The 21223-nt window shown below is 46.1% G+C and overlaps 1 long non-coding RNA gene across 1 annotated transcript in view; it reads left to right on the top strand.

Moving 5' to 3' along the window:
• LOC146773025 (uncharacterized) overlaps nt 1-20554 on the top strand; it is a 543284-nt gene extending 522730 nt beyond the window's left edge. Inside the window, exon 3 of the long non-coding RNA XR_014972322.1 lies at nt 17011-20554. This is a non-coding gene — a long non-coding RNA (uncharacterized LOC146773025). The remainder of the gene's footprint in view (nt 1-17010) is intronic.
• Nucleotides 20555-21223: the final 669 nt, after the last annotated feature.

Below are 21223 nucleotides of genomic sequence, written 5' to 3'. Positions count from 1 at the left end.
GCTCACTACGCCACCCCAGTTTAGACATGGCTATATGCAAATCAGTCTGACCCTGTGCCTCATGGGACCAGTCCAGCACGAACTGCCAAGCCAGGTCTTCACTGGACCGGAAACAAGCATTCTGGGAGCGGTGTGGGGTTCATAACCCTCATCAGCCAGGCTATCTTGAATCCAGTGGCAAAGTGAGCAAGGGACCCACGTCTGGGCATACCCTGCCAACTTAGGGCAAACAAAGCAAAACCAAAGGGGATGATGGACGGAGTATTGAAGATTGCAAGCACTCACCCCCAGTCAACTGATCTGGGTTCAATCCATCATCATTCTTTAGCTCATTCCCCCTCCCCAGTTTAGACATGGCTGAATGCAAATCAGTCTGACCCTGTGCCTCATGGGAACAGTCTAGCCCGAACTGCCAAGCCATGTCTTCCCTGGACCAGAAACAAGCATCCTGGGACCGGTTTGGGGGTTCATAACCCTCATCAGCCAGGCTATCTTGAATCCAGTGGTAAAGTGAGCAGGGGACCCACGTCTGGGCATACCCTGCCAACTTAGGGTGAACAAAGCAAAACCAGAGTGGATGATGGACGGAGTGTTGAACATTGCAAGCACTCACCCCCAGTCAACTGATCTGGGTTTAATCCATCATCATTCTTTAGCTCACTCCGCCACCCCAGTTTAGACATGGCCATATGCAAATCAGCCTGACCCTGTGCCTCATGGGAACAGTCCAGCCCGAACACCCAAGCCATGTCTTCCCTGGACCATAATTTTGAGATTCAATTCCCTTAGGCCAGTAACAAGTGTGACCACCCCTGTCAGAATTACGAGGTCCAGGATAACTCTGCACACCCATTGTGTTTTCACCCCAGGTCTGTGGACGCATAAAGTAGCCATTGTCTCTGGGTTAAACTACAGGGGGATGAGGAGTTACTGGTACTGGGGAAATCACAACCAACAATGAACACTTTTTAAAAGTTTTACATAGCAAAAAGTTGGCCCAGGGGCATTAGAGCACTTTACAAGATAACCAGAAAAGTCACACTTTTCGGGCACAGGGAAATAAAGCGATTTGTCCAGAATCACAGGATGTGGAGCCAAGGCAGGGATTCAAACGTGGTACCCCGGGTTAATACTTGGCCTCTACAATGTGTAGCTCAACAGGTGATTTAACATCTTCCATCAATTTTCCAAGTTAATTTAATAAAAATCCTATCTCTAAAAAACCTGGAGAACTATTCTTGTAACAAACAATTTATAGGCATTATTGAAGCAATCACTACTGTTTATGGCAATAATGAAAGCCTGACTCATTGTTTGCAAGAGCTTTACATTTTCCTATTTATGATTGGCTTTTGTTGACATATTTAACCAGACAAATGGAGGCAGCAGCAATCTGCATTCAAAAGGATCAGTGTGCCAAGCTGGCACCAGTAGGCACTGGATCATGGTGCACTCTTTGAAGAAGAGGTAGAATTAAAGGTTTGCTGTACCTCCTTATCCCATGACCAATTTTAATACCAATGCGACAGTCCCCCTTCAGTGGTGCTGAATAAGCGTGTTATAGCCTCATAATGTTTATGCATGTTACCCAGTCTAGCTTTCTCCTAGCTGCTCAGCCAGAGTGAGAGATGTCATCAGAATGTTGGTGTGACTGTGATGAATGGAATGCCCGGTGGCCTGTGTTGATGAGTGGGGACAGTTGGAGATGGGCTGAGCAGCAGGTAGGCTGCTCCTGGTGGGGTGGAGTGAAGGCTGTCAACGGTCATAAGGACTGGTGTTACCTGCAACATGGAACTAATAAAGAAAACTACAAAACTCCACCTGGCTACCTGTGTCAACTTGTCATAGGGCACAACAAAGCAGTCAAAGCATTGATGGAAATTGCTGTTCGAGTGTTTGAGAGATCGTGTTTTGGGAATCATGGCAGATCAACTTTACCTTCAGTGTTTACTTTTTCATTGTGCTCTTGGTATGCTCCAGGATTTACATGTGAGGGTGATGACTGCTTATGAAAAGCACAAGCACTATCCTCTGGATCATGTCTGTGGACCAAATGAGCGTGAACTGCCCTGGGTCGTCCAGAGAGGTTCAGAGTTGGGCAGCAGCATGGTTTGAATGCAGAGATGCACCCAAAATTGGCTTGGCAATGGTGTGTTTGCAGCTTGAGCTCCCAGTGGCTGCCAATGTCCACACCACCCCTAAGTGATGCACTCAGTCTCCATTTCCCTAGAACTTTCACGAGGGCATCAGTGTTTCCAGGACTGCTGAAGCTGCACACCTCACACAGGATTGCACACAGATGTTGCCTCCTCTGGCATCATAGGCAACACTGATGTGAACTGCTCGGGTAGGTTGTACTTAACATGAGCAGCCCGCTTATCACATCAGCTCTGTTCTTTGTACCACTGCATCCGATTTGTTCTAGGGCCTCAGAAGGATCCAGTTTATTCTAGCTGTTTCTCCTTATTATCGGCAAACTCTTCAGTACATGGGCCACTGCAACCCTCTCCACCACTGCACGCCTAACAATAACACGGAAAGGTTACTGCCGGACCTGCGAAAAATCCCTGACCATGGCACAGTGTTCCTTGTGGCCTTAGATGTCCTAGTGTCTAACAGAAGTGCGTTGGGTTCCATGTTTATTAATGCTATATAAGCCACTTAATGATACATTGTTAACCCCATTATTTAATTCGGTTCTTTTTGTTGGATTCTAGAGTTGTTTGAACTGCTAAGATTCTCATGGGTAATAGGTGTCAGCTTTGCAAAGAGCTGGCAGCAGTCTTCTCCATTTCTTTTCAATTGTGTACGCATTATATTACCCACGTGTTAATAACCTTCTCTACAGTGGCGACGAGGATAGGATTTTACAAAGTCCTGCTTTTTATTAGTATAAACTAGTGGAAAGTATTTTATCACATCTTATGAGTTCTCATCCTCCCGGTAAGGAAGTAACCTCTAAGCAGATGCTTACACAAATTATAAAATTGCTTTTGTTTTCTTGGTTCCAGATTTTTTTAAACCCAACTTCTTACTCATTTCTAACTTTCAGCACCTGACAGAACACTAGGGGTGGTCATAACTTGGCTAACTTGCGGTAGTGGAATTATGTGAAATTTAGGCAAAAATACGCAAGATTATGAGTAATTACGCAAGGAGCATAATCCAGCATGTAGCATGGTTTATTAGCACAAAATGCACCCAAAATGGAGCTGAGGATGCATTTTAAGAAACAAAATAGCACGTAATGCAATAGAACACGAAAGCCAGAAGCCAGCAGCTGCACATACTTTCCAAGTTCGTTGTTCCCGAGCCCTTGCGGTAGGATTTTTGTTCCAAATTACTCATAATTATGCAAATGGTGTAATTTTCTGTCATTTTTCATCAAAAAAGAAATGGGTAATTACTAAAAATGACTGATCACTCCGACATAATTAAAATTTCACTCAGGCCTACAGAACACACAGAGCATTCACACAACTCAATTGTTTGTCATAGCAATCTACATCCTTTTGCACAACAACACTTTATATGTCACTGTCTCTCACATCAGTGTCGCAAACCCCCTTTTCCTGGTGATGTTGTATGTGTGGCAAATAAATGATACTAGACTGAGTGATTCCTTTGCATTTCCATTAAATAGGCTTTTGCACTAGCCTCTGCCATTCCACCTTAAGCATCAGGCTTGCCATTCTCCATGATGTTAACACTGGTTGAACACGTCTAATCTGGCTTCAAAAATATCCTCCACAACTTGAAGGCATTGCAACTTTCTCGATCCATTGTGAGCCACATACTTCAATGGACCATGTTTTCTTAGTTGGCCACAAGTTCATTGATGGCATGAAGCCATGCCAGTGACCTGGAGTTGCTGCCATGGGCATAGATTCAGGTGAGGTTTAGGATATCGCACACGTAGGTTGATCCAGGAGCTCACGGTTGGGTGTAGCACCGTCTGTGTCAGGTTTCCCTAGAGATCAGAAGCTCTGGCCGTAAAGGCGTATGTCACTGTGGCCATGTGAAGAGCTTTTCAGACCAATCCTTGCTTCACAATCCCACACACCACAGGCAGGAGTAAATGAAGAGTCTGATGAGCATCTACTGAGAGCTGATGGCTTCCAAGCTTCTGTACCATTCAAAGATGTTCTTCACACACTTCTCCTGATTGTTTTTTACAGGATGCTTCAGGGCTCATAGATAGTGTTAAAGATCTTGCTTGTGATGGGAAGGGGAGTGCAGGGCAAATTACAGTGGTCACCTATGTTTCAACTCTGATGATTTTGGAGGGTTGTGGCACAAGTTGCATACGGGTGTCAGGAGTACTAATGCAGCAATGAAAAAGGACCCAGTTCCCCAAGTCGCTTAGTAAAATACATTTAATTTAGGTGCAGTATGCCCCTTCTCACTCCTTGACCAAGGAATAGTTGGTGGAGGAAAGGGAGAGCAGGACAGAAGTACTTGGCATCTCTCAATACAATGTTATGTTTTATAGGGGTAAGTAGGGAATGCATTTATGCTTCCAGCCTTTGTAGATCTATTAAATTCCTCTGATTTCGAGTTTTAGCAAGACTATCCTAACTTTCGGACTTACATTTTGCCAATGTGTTACTTTGTGTGTCACTTCCCCTTCTCGTCATTAAAATCAATGCACCTAAACGTTGGTAGGCACCTTCTGCTACTGTTATGTTTATGTTTGATTACATTTATATAGCGCTAATCCCCAAAGGTCTCTAAGCGTTGCATCATAGACGACAGACCGAATTTAGTAACGACGCTGAACTTGACCTTAATCTTGATAGACCTGATCAAATGCCTCTAAAAATAGCATTGTCTTGAGCCTCCTAAGAAATGGGAGCAGTTTAACTTCCTTGCGCATATCATCTGGAAGCTTATTCCACATCTGGGGTACGAAGACCGAAAAGGCCCGGCCTCCAAATGTCGCCATGCTGAAACGAGGGCAAGTAAGGAGACTGGCCTGTGATGAACGAAGATGACGGCCCGATACATAGGGCTTCAGACGGACTTTAATATATTTGGGGGCCTCACCAAACAGGGATTTGTGTGCAATGCACAAACCCTTGAAGCTTACCCTTTGTTTAATAGGCAGCCAGTGTAGTTAACGCAGCAAGGGAGTAGCGTGCGTTCTACGGGGCAGCTTGAATATCAGTCTTGCTGCATTATTCATGACCACCTGGAGTTTCCTCAGAAGTGTTGCAGGGAGGCCAATATAGACTGCATTGCCATAGTCTAGGCGAGATAGTATTAAAGCAGTCACCACCGCCTGCATGGTGGTGGATGACAAAAGCACAGATAATTTTCGGAGCTGACGTATCAATCCAATAAGCTTCCTACAACAGCGGAAACCTGATTCTGTTAGTGAGTGAATGGATGGGGCAGGTAGATTGTTACTTGCCCCAGGATCCTGTCCTACTTCCCAATGCAGAAAAAGTTCACAATAACATATTCCTATCTCCATCCTCTTCTCACACTCTCCTAATTGTAATCTGGTTTAACTCTGACCTTACATGCAAAATAACAGCCACGTACAGCTTACACACACACACATGCGCACACATGCACAAACACATAGCAAATGCATTAGCCCACTAATCTATCTTACTGGCCTGAAGGTAATATTTAAATCATTGCAGTATACATTAGCATCCAAAGCTATCTCAATGGGACCCTCAAACCTGCCTGTAAACTTTTCAAAGTTCATATGCCTCCTGGAAAACATCCGGGTAGAACAGGTCCACACAATCACGGACTCGGTTCAACGACTTTCTCATGCCCCTGTTGAGTACAGTAAGGAAATGTGAACCACAGTGGCAGTGAGATCTAGGGCTTGATATAGATTTTAGTGGACAGGTTACTCCATCACAACGGTGACAGATATTCCGTCCACCGAAATATAAATTCCATAGAATATAATAGGATTTATATTTCGGCACACCTGATGCCCGTCGCCGTTGTGATCGGGTAACCCATCCTCCAATAATAAATCCAGCCCTTAGTGACTCTCAAAGAGCAAAACTAAAAGAAAATAGAAAATGTATGAGAAAACTTTCCAGGGAACCAAGAAGCAGTGTTACTCCAAGAGAATCAGAGATGCCACAAACTTCATGCCTGCCCTTTTTCAAGTTCTTAGGTAAATGGTAAACTCCAAACATGGAGCAACATCTTTTGAGACCTACAAAGAACTGATGCACTACTATTTCAGAGCACATTAAGAAGATTGAACTAATCTAAGCAAGAATTCTTGCAAGTAGTACATAATAACCCAAGAGCTTAGGGCCGGATGTACAACCGTTTTTAGCGATCGCAAATGGCTAATGACAGCAACTGGTTTCGTTTTGTAATGTAGCAGTGCTTTTTTAATGATTGAGTCTATATCTCTTCTGAGCACCATGTGTGGCCAACCTGGAGGCAAATCGTAACCTTTGTACTCCAACCTGGTTCCCCAATTCTAAATTCCGCAGCCCTGACCAATAGAACACATATTCTCCTCCTGGCTGGCCATGTGTGGTGCTTAACTTCCTCCAAGGCTTGGCTGAAGTAGCCATTTTCTCAGTTCTTCTCCTGCTGTCGATGAAGGTACGTCCTTTGTAACGTGCAGGTCTCTTTTGTGGGTGTGTTTTTGCATCAGGGTACCCCTCCATATACCCCTCCTTTCATTTTAATAAACCCAACCAATGCATTAGTAATTATTCCTCGTTTTCTAGCCACTCTATCTCCTCCATCTCCTCCCTCCCGCACTCACTACTGGATTGTACAGCTCCCTGTACAGAGTTCTGTGCACCGGGGGGGGGGGGGGGGGTGAGTTCTGCAAGGAAAGGATAGTAGAGACAGAGGCGGAGAACTCCTGTCAGAAGTTTAGCATTGTATTATGTAGTGCGTAAAGTAGTACTGCAAACCGGCATTTGTGAATTACACCCATAATCGCTTAATTGCCACTAATGGTGAGTCCTCATAATAGCGCAGGGAAGGCAATAGGCTCCATTAGAATCTATGTGCTGCCAACATAAGCGGCATGCGAGTTCTTGATACGTCGAGATAACAATCTGTGGGGCATATTTACAAGGGGATTGCACCACCGAGGCGGCCATTTTTTCGACCTTCCGGTGACGCAATGCCCTGCACCATATTTACAAAGCTGTGTTGAGCACTTTGCGTGGCTTAACACTGCTTTGTAAATATGGAACCCTTTCACACAGTTGTCTGCATGAAAGGGGTGTGCAATAGGTGTTGTTGTGGGCATTCCACCGCAACACCCATTGCTTTTTTACGCTGCCCCAGATTTACAAGGATGTGTAAATCTGAGGCAGGGCCAAAAACTAACGCTATGCAAAAGCAGGTGTTAGATTGGTGCAACGAGGAGAAATACTTTTATTTCTCTGCGTTTTTGCTCTTTCAGAGCAAATCGCCTTTAAAGATTGTTTATGTGCAGGAAGTTGCCCCTTCCTGCACATCATTCACAACCTCATTCACAACATTCCCAGCAACCCCGCCTGCGCTGACGGAAATCCTCTCTGCAACGCAGGCCCCCTTGCACTATGGCGCAAGAATGTCTGTGTTGTCGCTAAGCAGTTTGGGGCAGATTTATGAGCCCCTTGCGCCTCATTTACGCCGCCGTTGCGTCACTTTTGTGACGCAGCGCGGCGTAAATCCTGCGCCATGCTGTGGGGTATTTACAACATGACGCATCTGGCAGATGCGTCACGTTGTAAAGCCCTGCGCCACATGTAGGCGTTCTGGAGCAGGGGGGGGCGTTACGGCGCAGGATTGCCTCCTAAAAGTGGCTGAGTGAAATCTACAAGATTTCACTCAGTCACTTTTAAGGCCATGCTGAGTGAAAACCCTGCTCCTGCTTGAAGCAGGCGTAAGGATTGACGCAGCATGTAAGGGATAGGGCACCCTCGAGCCTTGCTGGAGCTGCGTCGCGCTTGCGACGCAACTCCAGCAATGCGCCGCCTTTCCAACAGGAGATGCGTCACGCATCTGCCCATCCGAGTGCCACGGTGCGCTGCATTGTAAATGCGGCGCATCAATGGTGGCGCACTGGTGGGCAGATGCGTCGCAACTCTTCTGGCGCATCTCTGCTGAATAGCAGAGATGCGCCAGACGTCATAAATCTGCCCCTTTGTTTTGGCGCCAGTGCAAGGGAAAACAAAGGGGTGGGCCATGTTCTTGTGAATACGGCGCATCCCTGCGTTTCTTACAAGATGCAGCGCTGTAAAATTTGTTGCAGCGCCGCGCTGTGCCATTTCCTTGTGAATATACCCGTTTGCATCATCTAAACCATGGACTGGTCCTGGTAGACCATATCGAAGCTCGAATTTTCAGGATATCTACATAAAATGAATTTACAGAAAATTAATCCGAATGGAACTCATCTACGTCATCAACTGTTACTTTGAAATTATGATATGAATTCTCCCTACCTGGACCTAGATTGGACACCTCCAATTTAAATAACAGACAGGTAAACATTTTGGCGCCCTGGCCTGCCATTATACCAGAAGGTCTGAGATGAAGTTTGGGGCAGAGAGACCAGAAGCAGGGATTTCTTGGGACCTGTGTTAACACGGGGTAAAAAGGATGGAAAAAACGTGGACGGCACTGGACGCTGGACACCCCTGCAGCTGGTTTGGTTCTGGCCACACACACTGGACTGTCAGATGGATGTGCGTGTGAGGCGCTGTTCGCCAGTCCCGTTCTCTCAACGAGAAGCACATGTGCTGCAGCGCCGGAGCGGCACGGGGTGAGCCGAGGACGGGGTGGCAGACTGCACTACAAACCTCCCGCCCCCTGACTTTTGTGGGTTTCCAGAGTCAGACCCTCGCGTTATTTTAACATGAGTTTTGTCTGCGCGGGGATCTGCCGCGAGATAACTGCCGGGAGAGGGCTTGTTTGCTTTGGTTTATTCCGTCCTTTTGTTATATTTTTACATTAGGCGTCCGTTCAAGAATGTCCCGCCGGTGGGGGCGGTGGATGGATCGGTTTCTGAGTGCACACAGGGACAGAGCAGCCTTCCTTCGCCGCCATGTTGAAAGTCTTCCTGCCCGTAGAGGAAATCTCGCCTTTTCGTTTCTCTCTTACTCAGTTCAGAGATGGCTAAACTCGCCATCAGGTTGGGGCAACTAGATGACCCTATGTCTGTGGGTCTGTCTCGCACTCCAATCCTAAGCTTTGTCCTCGCAAATCATTGTAATGTTGTTCTTCCATCTAAATGAGCAGGGCTCAGCCTTTGTGGGATGGTGAGACACAGTGCTTTAAATGGGCCGGTAATGTCCGGTACGGAGTACCAGCACTTTTTTATTTTGAGAGGGAGAGTACCGGCACTTCTCAAGAGAAACCTAATACTTTTTAATTGAAGAGTACCAGCACTTCTCAGAAAGAAGCATGTAGTCAGCTACAAAGTACCTGCACTTCAATGTTTCCATTTCAAGCACTGGTGGGACATGAATCTTCTAGGGTTTCCTTTTCCGAGGAGGGCAGCGCCTCTACAGCTCTACAACACCTTTCTGCCTCTTCGTCTCCCTCACTTCCTGCCACTGGCAAACCTTTTGTGTTCCCAGTGCCTCTTCCCACATTTGATCTCATTCACAGACGTAGCTTCCCTCCACCCACCTTCTTCCCTCCACCCACCTTCGCTGGTGGCACATTCCATCTCCATTCTCCACAAGGAGGGGAGCAGGGAAACCCAGCCCCTGCAGCTAGTCCATGATGACTCTGGAGGCATCCCCTGTTGTCAGAGAGGCTGCAAGCGTAGGGAAGAGGCTTGGGTGGTTCCAACAGGCCATGCCCTGCTCCGTCGCTGCTGGGGCGGAGCTGGCTCGCATCCAACTCCAGCCCATTGTAGGGAAGCGAGGCCACAAGCAGTGCCAGTGCAGTTATGGCAAGCGATTGCGCCTTCTGCTCTGGTCTCCAGCGGCATCATTGGGGGCACTGCTGATTCTGGCCCCCGGGTCAGGTCAGAGGTGTGTCCCCAGAACCCATGCAACCACACCGTAGCTCCCTCTGGGCCATGGACCTCCACAAGGACACAGAGCGCATATTCGACTTACATTTGCAAAACGGTACGATTCTTCGTCAAAGCAAAGGGCTGGATACAAGTGGCCATGTCTTTCGTCTAACTATCTGGGGAGAACACGGGATTTCCGGTTCCACATCAGGGTTGAGACACCTCCTTCTTCTAGCTTCTGCTGTATATTGCCTATTGAGGTGACTGAGTGCTCTTATGGGACTGAGGGAGGGGGCATAGGTTTTTGGACTTGGAGGACATACTTTGGAATTGGAACACATCCAGGGCAAGATCTCATGGTGAGATTGGATTATGGCAACATACATCAATATGGGGGCGGATAAAGCCTCCATTAGATGGTTGCAGGCGGTGCAAAACATGGAGTCAGGGATGCTTTATAGGTTTCCCAAGCGGACCTCGGTGGTGGGTCTACTGAGGGAGTTGCACTCGCTCTCAATAGAGAAGCAAATTAGGTTAAAAACCTTGAGCTATGTGCACAGAGCAAGAGCAGGGTTGGCCCACGATACCTACAGGACTTTGTGGAAGCGTATCAGCTGGCCCGCTCTCTTCGTTCCAGTGACCAGTTCTTATGTGCGATCCCAACAGTAAGACAGACACATATGGGAGGGCTCTCATTTGCATATCAGGGCCTCAAGTTGTGGAACTGCTTCCCAGAACAGCTGAGACAATATCCCTCACTCATGATTTTTCGAAGAGAGCTGAAAACCTGGTTGTTCTGAGTTGCGTCCTCTGGTGAACACTATTCGACACTAGCGCTGGGAAACCCCTACGGGGTAGCTGTGCGTTTTATAAGGTCTTTTAAATAAAAAATTAAGGTCATAGATGAAGTATTCATAGGAGGCTTATAAGCCCAGGTGACCCTTAGCCAGCCCTCTGTCTCTGCTTTTTATCCCTCACCTTGGCAGAGAGGAACATCCCAAACAAAAAATCTAGTTCTTTTAAGGATTTTGAGAGTAAAGTTGGGAAACCCTTAAAAAAAGGATGAAGAAACTTATTGAGCCTTCTGTAAAATTAAAATTGCTCAAAAGTGACTTGGATGTGGGCTTGGGCCTGGCTTAATGGGAAGTCTGGCCTGCTGGCAGCCTCTGCCTGCTAGCTTCATCCTGGGCTTGCTCAAATTGAGGTGTCGTCATTTGTTGGAAAGGTTGTATCTGCCTGGATCATCGTCGGCTCTCGCTGTCAGGTCCAAGGGTGTACAGTGCGTGTGCTGCAGTGTAAAGAAATAATATCTTACTGCAAGTAATGCATAGCATGTGTCGATGCTGGAAAAGAAGTTAAATCACAATCTACCAGATGTTATTAATTTGTCAATGATATTGTGTGTCTTATCTGTTGCGTGTCAATTGTAAGCACCCAAGTTATTATGCTCAAGATAAACCTTGCGATTGTTTCCCAGTACATCTCAAGTTATGCTGATGTAAATAAACAAGCTGAATAGAGTCCTGCTTTCATTTGTGTGTGGTGATTTCCAGAGTGTATGTACTCAAAGGTTCATATTTGTGAGCCCCGCTGCATCTCTGTTGCACCACGCAGCGTGTTGCAAGAGCGACGCAATTCAAAAATGAGATTTACAAAGCCACACAAGCCTCCTTACGCGGCCCAGAGTGGCTTGATAAAGCTAGCGCAAAGCAACGCAGCACAAATCGCTGCGTTGCCTTATTATGCGCTAGGGAGGCGTTCCATGGGCGTTGCATGGGTGTTACTATGCAACTTCCATGGCTTTTGACACATCCCCAGATTTACCAGAACTGATAAATATGGGAATGCTCAAAAAGGACACGCCTTCTCAAGAGAGGCATAACAAGGAGAAATATCTTTATTTCTCCTTGTTACTTCCCCTTTCTATGTGTGCTGTGTTCTGCAGCACACATAGACAGAGGAATATGCCTCTCATGATTTTTTTGTGCAGGAAGGTGCTAAGGCGGCGGAGCGTCGCCCCACTGCTTGCCAAGCAGTGTAAAAAAAAATGATAGTAACAGAAGTTATTTCTCTCATTATAATTTCTTTTTTGGGCCAGGTTGGGTGGAGCTGGCACTCTTGTGACGTCCAGAAGGAGGAGTGGTTTGCACTCCTTAAGTGCGCCAGACTGCTTGGCCGGCCCTCTCGGGCCGCCCAAGCACTCATGCGCTCTTTGCATGTCCCCCACCAGGCTGCATTACACAGCCTGCTGAGGAACATGCAAAGCCTCACAGTCTACCTGTGAGCGCCGATCCACGGTGCTCAGACCAATCACAGTGCTGCAATGCAGTGTTGTGATTGGTCAGGGGAGAGAGCCTATGTGCTTCCCGGTACCGGAGAGACAAAGAGGGACAACACGACAGAGGAGAGGTGGCTGCAGACTCGGCATGGATGTAAGTGTTTTTTAAAATTTTGTGATACCCCCAACCCACGACCCTCCCACTCTTGTTTCCTGCCAGCCACTACTGCTGTCCTGCACAGAAACAATCCTGCATGTAACACAGGTGCAAGGGTGCATGCATTGGTGCTTGGCATCCCAAACTGCACAAGTGCAAGGGGCATTCTTTTAAATATGGCACATTCCTGGCCATTCCCTCTCACATAGTGCAGTGCAGCAAGGTGACTTGCTGCAGTGCATTGTGTGACACATCTCAGAAATATGCCCCTCAGGATACATCAGGTTGTGACATTAGGTATAGAACAATGGCGGCTCCTGTAGGCAAGGCATGCGTGTGGTTCCCAATGTGTGAGTGTGTTTGTGATGTTCTACACTTCTCAATCACGTTTTATGGCTAATGCTAATTCAAAGTAATTGCCAACCCGTCTGCAGGCTAGCACAAAAACAGTGGTTCCTTCCGACTGATTCTATGTGTAATCTTCACTTATGGGGCAGCGGTCTGCCAAGTTACATAGAGAATCAATCTTGTTTTGCTCCTGTTTATTACTCAGGCACCTAGGACTGCAGTCATGTGTGTGGAGTAGCTACACAACATCTGGTGCTGAATCTTTGGGATTCACCCCCACTTCTGAACTACATAGTCAGGGAAAGTGAATTCGCATAGCGGGCGATGCATTTACAGGCAAACCATAGTTGCTCAGGCTTACAACTGCCCGTAGGAGTAATTGTACACCGCGGCTTCGACGATTCAGTATTAGCCTAGGGACTCCAGGTGTAGTATTGCACGGATCACCCCTTTTGGCTCTTGCTTGTGGAGGCTTTGAGTACTAAAGTCCTTTACATCACCTCCAGCACCCCCTGCAATACAGAACAATAGAATGTAAACCAGCACAACAGTTGCAAACATCAACAATACAAACATGTAAATAAGCGTGAGTTGTGGGTGGGTTTCACCATGGAGAACCTCCAAAGAGGGGCACTTAAGGTGGAATATGGCACAAAAGACCCAAGAAACCGCGAAGTGATCTAACCGGAGAGGGGTAGGCGCCCATGCTTCTTCAGATATTTGAACTGAAGTGTAGGGTTGAGGAGTGCTTCGCTCGGCAGGGATGCGCAGCTTAACACTGTTGCCTGCAAGTTGTAGCTTTTGTGTGATGCAACCACATTCTTCAACATATTTCCAAATTGAGTAAAACTACTTTTCATTTTTTAGACCAATTTAATTTATAATTCACGCCCCAAGTGTAACGACTACTAGTGGTGACAAGTTGTTAACTGTACAAGTGATGATACAATTGAAATCTGACGGCTAAACCTTTGGCTTGCCCAACAATGTGTTGATTAAAAGTTGGGTGAACTGGTATTTATGGGTGGGATAATGCTCTGCCCAACTATAAGTGGGCCAACTTTACGGCACCCAGATTTCCGTGTTGCAAGACCACCAGACCCAATTTTACCAGCCAGAAAATCCAGCTAGTAAAATCACTGTAGGCTCAGGCTGCAAGTGCAATCCAGCCCTGTCCCCAGCGCCTGTTGAGGGACAGGTAGATCATGTCATGCTCTCTGCTGCCAGGGCACTGCCACTGTCCACACCTTCCCATCTGCAATCCCCCCCCATCTTCTCCCCAAACCTCCCCCATTCCCTGCCCCTCACTGGACCTCTGCTCACATTTACCACCTGCTCAAAGCAAATTGGAGGGTCCACAAGGAATTGGGAATTCCATATGAAATTCTCCCCAGAAAAGCCAGGTTTGCGTATTTTTTTAGCCAATCCTGGGGAGGACTAGGTCAGAGCAGGTGGCTTCAGGTTCAGAGATACAACTGGAATTCCAAATCTCGTCAACCTGGTGTGTCTACACCTTAGCTGTCTTGCTTGCAATCAGGGGCCATGTCGTGTTCAGATTTCTAGAATTATATGAAAGCAACCGTTAGAAAAACAAACTGTTTGCTGAGGATGTTTTCAACCCTTTGAGTGAAATGTCTCCAAGTGGTCATGGAATGACTCAAATAATCATGAAAGATCAAGAAACAAATGACGTAGTGATTGAAAAAAGGAGAAGCTAAAGCTACGCATAAACAGTGGGGGCTTGGACACTATCATTGAAATTCTGCAGTCATTTCCTCCAAGCTTGTGGCCTTAAGCAGAATTAATTCGCTTTCTGGACCGGACTCCACTAAACACACACTGGCCACCACATGGACCTTACTTTGGCTGTAGATGTAACAATATGACTTAAAGTCTGTATCCAGTTAAAGACCCATGGGACATTTTGTTGGCCAGGCCAGCGGAAGCGTTGGTGTTTCGTTCCTACTGGGCCAACATTTTCTTCGTCAGATGCAATCCCCCGATACAGGAGTTTATTTCTGAATTTGGGACCACAAGACTTTTCCTGACGAGTCCAGGGGCCTGAACTAAAATGTGTGACATGACATGCCCAAAATGACAGGGTTTCCGATGTTCATTGACTGATGACCGGCTGAAGCTTGTCGATTAACCGGGTGCTTTGTCCATCTCTACATCATCAGGCGGGTGAACCATGAGTTTGGGGAGTTGGAGCCCTGGCAATCTACTCTGCCAAACTCGCATTGAGGCCTTAAACTTGTAGTTGCTTACATAAATATAAACAAGCGAATTCGCCCATTTCAATTTATTGTTGTCAAAATAACACCAAAGTCTCGTTTTCTATTGACCGTGAAATGCACCCCTTGTAAGATTACATATTTATATTTATTTTGCGAATTTTTTGACAATGTACAAAATTTGTCAACAGTCCCGCTGTGAACATCAGGGAGTCATCCATTGATCAGCGCTACTTCAGCGTAGCGACAAAATGTCTGTTATGGAGCAGCCTTCTTCAGTTGGTTCTGTTGCTTGTTAAGGTGATTTGTGGAAGCTTTGGATGCCAGGTTGGGCCCTCAGCAACTGACTTGAACTGTTCCTTAACCCGGCTTGCCTACTAGTCTTCAGCAACAGCTGTCAAGATATGTTCCTTAACCCGGATTGCCTACTTGTCGTCAGCATCAACTGACAAGAACTGTTCCTTAACCCGGCTTGCCTACTAGTCTTCAGCAACAGCTTTCAAGAACTGTTCCTTAACCCGGCTTGCCTACTAGTCTTCAGCAACAGCTGTCAAGATATGTTCCTTAACCCGGCTTGCCTACTAGTCTTCAGCAACAGCTGTCAAGAACTGTTCCTTAACCCGGCTTGCCTACTAATCTCAGAATCAGCTGACAAGAACTGTTCCTTAATCTGGTGTCAGGCCTGCTCCACACACAATCATGTTTGCAGATTGGGTGGAGCAAACCTAGCATAAATATGGCCAGCACGGGCAGAAGAGGGCTGCACATTCTAGTTGACTCACGTGTGTCTTCCACCCTGCCCTTTATTCACCTTCTGCTTTTGGGATCACTACATCGCGGTTGGAATCTCTCATGTAATCAATGGTCTAAGTTGACTACAAGGTTGATGAGCGCATTGCACGATTCTGGGGGATCCATTACCCGGGCCAATAGGTCTTTCAACTCATCTTTGAGTCCTTTATAAAAGAGAGCACTACGCTTTGCCTCAGGCCACCCTCCCTCTGCCACTAGTCTATTGAACCTGGGCATATAGGTCACTAAATCCTTAGTACCTTGTTTCAAATTCAAAAGCTCAGCATCAACAGATTGCATAAAGGAGTGTCTATTGAACAATCTACGCAGCTCGTCTTTGAAGTCAGCGTTATTGTAAAGCAAAGGGTCAATACGCTCTACTAATGGAATGGACCAAGTGGCAGCAGTTCCGCCTAGATACGACAGAACAAAGGCTCCTTTAGCTTGTTCAGTAGGAAAAAATGCAGCTCTGCACATGAAATGCAACTGACACGGATTTATGAATGTAGTGAATTCGGAGGGATCTCCCATAAACCATTCAGGAGGAGATAATGGTATAGCGGAAGGAGTAGTCACATGAAATACAGTATGACTTGTACTAGAATAGGAAGGTGCAGGAGAGAACAAATTGTCAGTCGCCCCCGTATTGACCACAGCTGCTGTAGCAGGTATAAAGCCTCGCTGTAAACTACTGCCGTAACAACCTATGTAATTCCCCTCTTCCACTTATGAGATAGTAATTGTAGATGCAGGATCAGATTCCAATCTATATAGGTAAGAGAAGGAAAATTAAGTTTTAATAGTAATCAGAGTAGAGGATATATAACAGAAGTGAGAAGCGTATATGAACTAACCTTAAATCGTGGTAAATCAGTAATTCAATGAAAGCCCAAAAAAAGACATGTATAAAAAAAAAAGAGGAAAAGAGAAATAGATTCCAAGCTGAAATTGTTCTTCTAACCAAAAATTAAGAAATCACACAAAAATGTTTAGGGCTATAAATATGGATTAATTCCTTAACTTCAGGAAAACATGAATCCCTGGTTTGTATTTGATATATAATCAACAGGAATGCATAACAGCTGCAACAGGAATATACAGAGAAAATAGGATCTCCAAAATGCTGTGTGAGTAACTCTCAGTTAAGTAAACAATAATCTTGTGATAGCGCAGAGCGTGATACTGCCTTATTTGTGCTTGCTGGTACTTTAAATGTCCTTTGTTTTGTTTTCTCCAGGTTCCAGAAGATGGCGACCATGACCACAACAATAAAGAAGAACAGGTTCCAGATCTGTGAAATAAAAAGAGCTGCCGCACTGCAGCCTGACAGAGACGCCGTCTGCAACAGTAAAGGGCAGGGCAGAAGACACGCGTGCGTCAACTAGAATGCAAAGCAAACTTCCGCCCGTGCTGGTCACCTTTATGCTAGGTTTGCTCCACACCGTCTGAAAAAAAGAGCGAATGCGGAGCAGGCCTGACACCCGACTTGCCTACTAGTCTCCAGCAACAACTGACAAGAACTGTTTCTTAACCCTGCTTGCTATTAGTCTTCAGCAAAAAGCGGCAAGAACCTTTCCTTAACCCGGCTTGCCTACTAGTCATCAGCATCAACTGACAAGAACTGTTCCTTAACCCCGCTTGCCTACTAGTCGTCAGCATCAACTGAAAAGAACTGTTTCTTAAACCGGCTTGCCTACAAGTCGTCAGCATCAACTGAAAAGAACTGTTCCTTAACCCGGCTTGCCTACTAGTCATCAGCATCAACTGAAAAGAACTGTTCCTTAACCCGGCTTGCCTACTAGTCGTCAGCATCAACTGAAAAGAACTGTTCCTTAACCCAGCTTGCCTACAAGTCGTCAGCATCAACTGAAAAGAACTGTTCCTTAACCCGGCTTGCCTACAAGTCGTCAGCATCAACGGAAAAGAACTGTTCCTTAACCCGGCTTGCCTACTAGTCATCAGCATCAACTGAAAAGAACTGTTCCTTAACCCGGCTTGCCTACTAGTCATCAGCATCAACTGAAAAGAACTGTTCCTTAACCCGGCTTGTCTACTAGTCATCAGCATCAACTGAAAAGAACTTTTCCTTAACCCGGCTTGCCTACTAGTCGTCAGCATCAACTGACAAGAACTGTTCCTTAACCCGGTTGCCTACTAGTCGTCAGCATCAACTGACAAGAACTGTTCCTTAACCCAGCTTGCCTACTAGTCATCAGCATCAAATGAAAAGAACTGTTCCTTAACCCGGCTTGTCTACTAGTCATCAGCTTCAACTGAAAAGAACTGTTCCTTAATCTGGCTTGCATACTAGTCATCAGCATCAACTGAAAAGAACTGTTCCTTAACCCTGCTTGCCTACTAGTCTGCAGCATCAGCAAAGGGGAGCTACAATGATCAGAAACACCCATGTTAAGCTCAAAACTTGGGATACTTTTTTACTGAGAGAATGTGTATGTGTTTGTAAAGCGCATGGGTGTTGTTCTGCCTGAATGGTGAATGGTGGATTGCAGAGCAACTGGTAAGTAAAGTGTGTGTGTGTAGAGAGAGCGAGGATAGGTGAGTCCAGGCACCGCCAGAGGGTGGGAACAGAGACATAGAGGGGCTGTCACAGGTGTTGATTGAGGTGGCGGTGGAGCACGAATGGCAGGTGGAGAGAGGTTGCAGGTAGTAGGAGACTAGGAGGATAGCATGGGTGGCTGGTGTCACAGAGAGACCAGGGAGTTAGAGGAGAAGGGTGGCATAGTGGTAGAGGAAGTATGGGTAGAGCAAGAGTGGGTAGAGAGTAGGCGGTCATAGAAGAAGCATTACGGGGCCAATTGCTGGCAATCAAGCAGTGCCCATCCCTAGCACACCGATGGAGTGATTACACAAGATAGGGCTATAGCGGTGAACCCATCATTGTTTACTGCTTCCCTTCACTGTCTGACTTGTGGGTGGGTGATCACATTTGGGAGAAGTGCTAAAAGTTGTGCTGGGGAGCATTTTAAAAGGGATACTAGGGGGCACAGAATGATTTGGCCTGCATTTGTTTGGGGGTGGCTACCAATATTTTTGTTTAGTGCTCCCTTCCATGAGGAAGAGGGTACCCCAATAAGTTAGGGGCAAAAAGGGAGCCTTGGGGTTCCGGCTTGGGGCAGTTTCTATTGCCAACCAAAAATGTGCTTCCCACAGCCCACTGTGGTTATATTGTTTAATGGGGCAACAATAAACATGTGGTGGGATAATTAGGGGGCTGGGCTCCCCAAGATTTTATAGCCCAGTCGTAGGACATGTTATACGGTCTCTGGGGATGGTTGTATTGAAAGCAAATGTACAGGCACTGAAAGAAGGGGGCATGTTGAGAAGTGCGTCCTCCATTGTTTATTGTCCACCCTAGATAGACACTCAAAAAGGAGTTCTGCAATTTACAGTATTGAAAGGGGTCCTATGGGGTCTAGAAGGATTGAGAACATGCTGGCAACTTCTTCTGCGATACCCATTTTTGTATTCACACACCACAAGGGTCACACCCAAAATATGACAGTTGGTGTGGTGGTACTGAAAGGGGTTATATAAGGCAGAGAAAGAGAAGGAAGGAGTGCATGGAGTGACACTTGGGGTGAGTGGACATCTGAGCGCAGATGAAAAAAATCACAGTGAGAGGGACAAACAGGGGAATAACATGCAGAGATGCCTGCCGCAGCATCCAAGAGCACTGATATTTGGTAAATAAGGAGGAATCGGGATAGTAGCCGAATGAGGCAGGGAGAGGGTACCTCTGGCAATTATTTGGATGGGGCATAGGGAATAATCATAGCATACTAATAGACAGCAGTGCATGGATTGGCATCATCTGCAGAGCGTTTGGGGTACTCACTAAATGATTTATCTGCCCTAGATTGGGCATATGATCCACCGAGTAAAGGTCAGGGCTTGTTGTGAGCTACATGGAATGGTTAGTGCCTGGAACAACCAGCAATGTGGATTCAACTGGTCACTGGAGACTGAACAGGGACAGAAGCTCCTAGCTTACTGAAAGAAGGCAAAGAGGAAGGGTGCTTAGGTCACTCAAAGGCTTGAAAATGGGTTGGTACACTACCAAAAGTGGGGTACCAGGAGGGACTATTTGAAGGGGCAATGGGATGGGCATACTGAGAGGTCAAAAAAGGGGTCAAAGGCACAGATGAATGGGGATCCAGGTACAATAGTGTGGGGCAGGGGTCAAAGTCCCTGCTAGAGTTTTCCTTTACCAGCATGGCCTTTTTCTGAGCAGCCTGGCTCCCTCTGTAATTGGTCAGCAGTGTCTTTCTATCCTGCAGATGATTGGAGCAAGGCTCCCAAAGGTTTTATTGGCCTCATACTCCCTTAGATGGGCCTGACGTGCCGGCGCTAATGATGATGCTCCCAAAGGGTGTGCTGCTGATATTCTGGGAAGAGCCTCGCCAACTGTGCACGTTCATGCACCAAACATGGCCAATCCTTCAATCTGCAATGCATCAAATCGCATATGGAAGCTTTTAGATTGTATAAGAGCTTTCATGTTGGGGGAAACATTCTTTCGTGCATCTCCCACCACAGCACTTTGGAGCTGTTGTCCTTTCACATGTCCTTCGAAGAGACAGTGACACACTCTCCCAGCAAACATCTATGCTTTCACACTTTCATCTTCCTGTTTTTCTTCCACATCCTGTTTTAAAAAAAATGTTTTTAATAATTCATTAGATTGTAACCTATAGCGGGAGGAAGATCACGTATAGTATTTACTGAATATGTCATATAATAAATTGATGTTTTAATCGTGATTGTTTTTATAGTATGTTCTTGAAACCGTAGATTGTACTGTGTCATTGCAAACAAGAGTCATTTAATAGTTCTTCATAGATAGTGGGTCTCCCTGGCAAAAGAGATTTATCTAATAAGATCTACTATTCTTAGGACTCAATAGGCCCAGTAAGAAGCCTTTTGTCCCAGCTTATATGTTTTAACTTGGGAACTTTTGTCTTTTGTGTTCATTAAAATACCTCGTCCCTATAAACACAAAAGGGGTACCTCCCTTCTCTTTGTTGGTTTCTTCCACATCCCCCATCACCAGGCCACTCATTCCTCATTACTCGTTCACTCAGTCATTGCAGTCCTCCACTCTATAGGCCCATCAAAGAGTAGACCAACATGAACAAGATATATTTCAGCCAGTAGATTTAAAGCCTCTCTGTGTCTTTATGTTCACACTGCTGCCCTCTAGTAATGATACATTCTTCAATGCTTCTCCCACCAGAAGACTTTGGATCTTTTGTCCTTCTTTCACATGTCCCTTCGGAGAGGCTGATGACACACTCTCTCAGTATCTCAGCAAACCTCTATGCTTTGACACTTTCATCTTGCTGTTTTTCTCCCACATCGCCCACCTTTCACCACAAACACAGGCCACTCATTCCTGATTACTCTTTCGATCAATCATTACAGTCCTCCAC

The sequence above is a fragment of the Triturus cristatus genome, chromosome 12 (genome assembly GCF_964204655.1).
Source record: "Triturus cristatus chromosome 12, aTriCri1.1, whole genome shotgun sequence".
NCBI classification, from domain to species: domain Eukaryota; kingdom Metazoa; phylum Chordata; class Amphibia; order Caudata; family Salamandridae; genus Triturus; species Triturus cristatus.
This window is presented reverse-complemented; position numbering and strand designations above follow the sequence as displayed.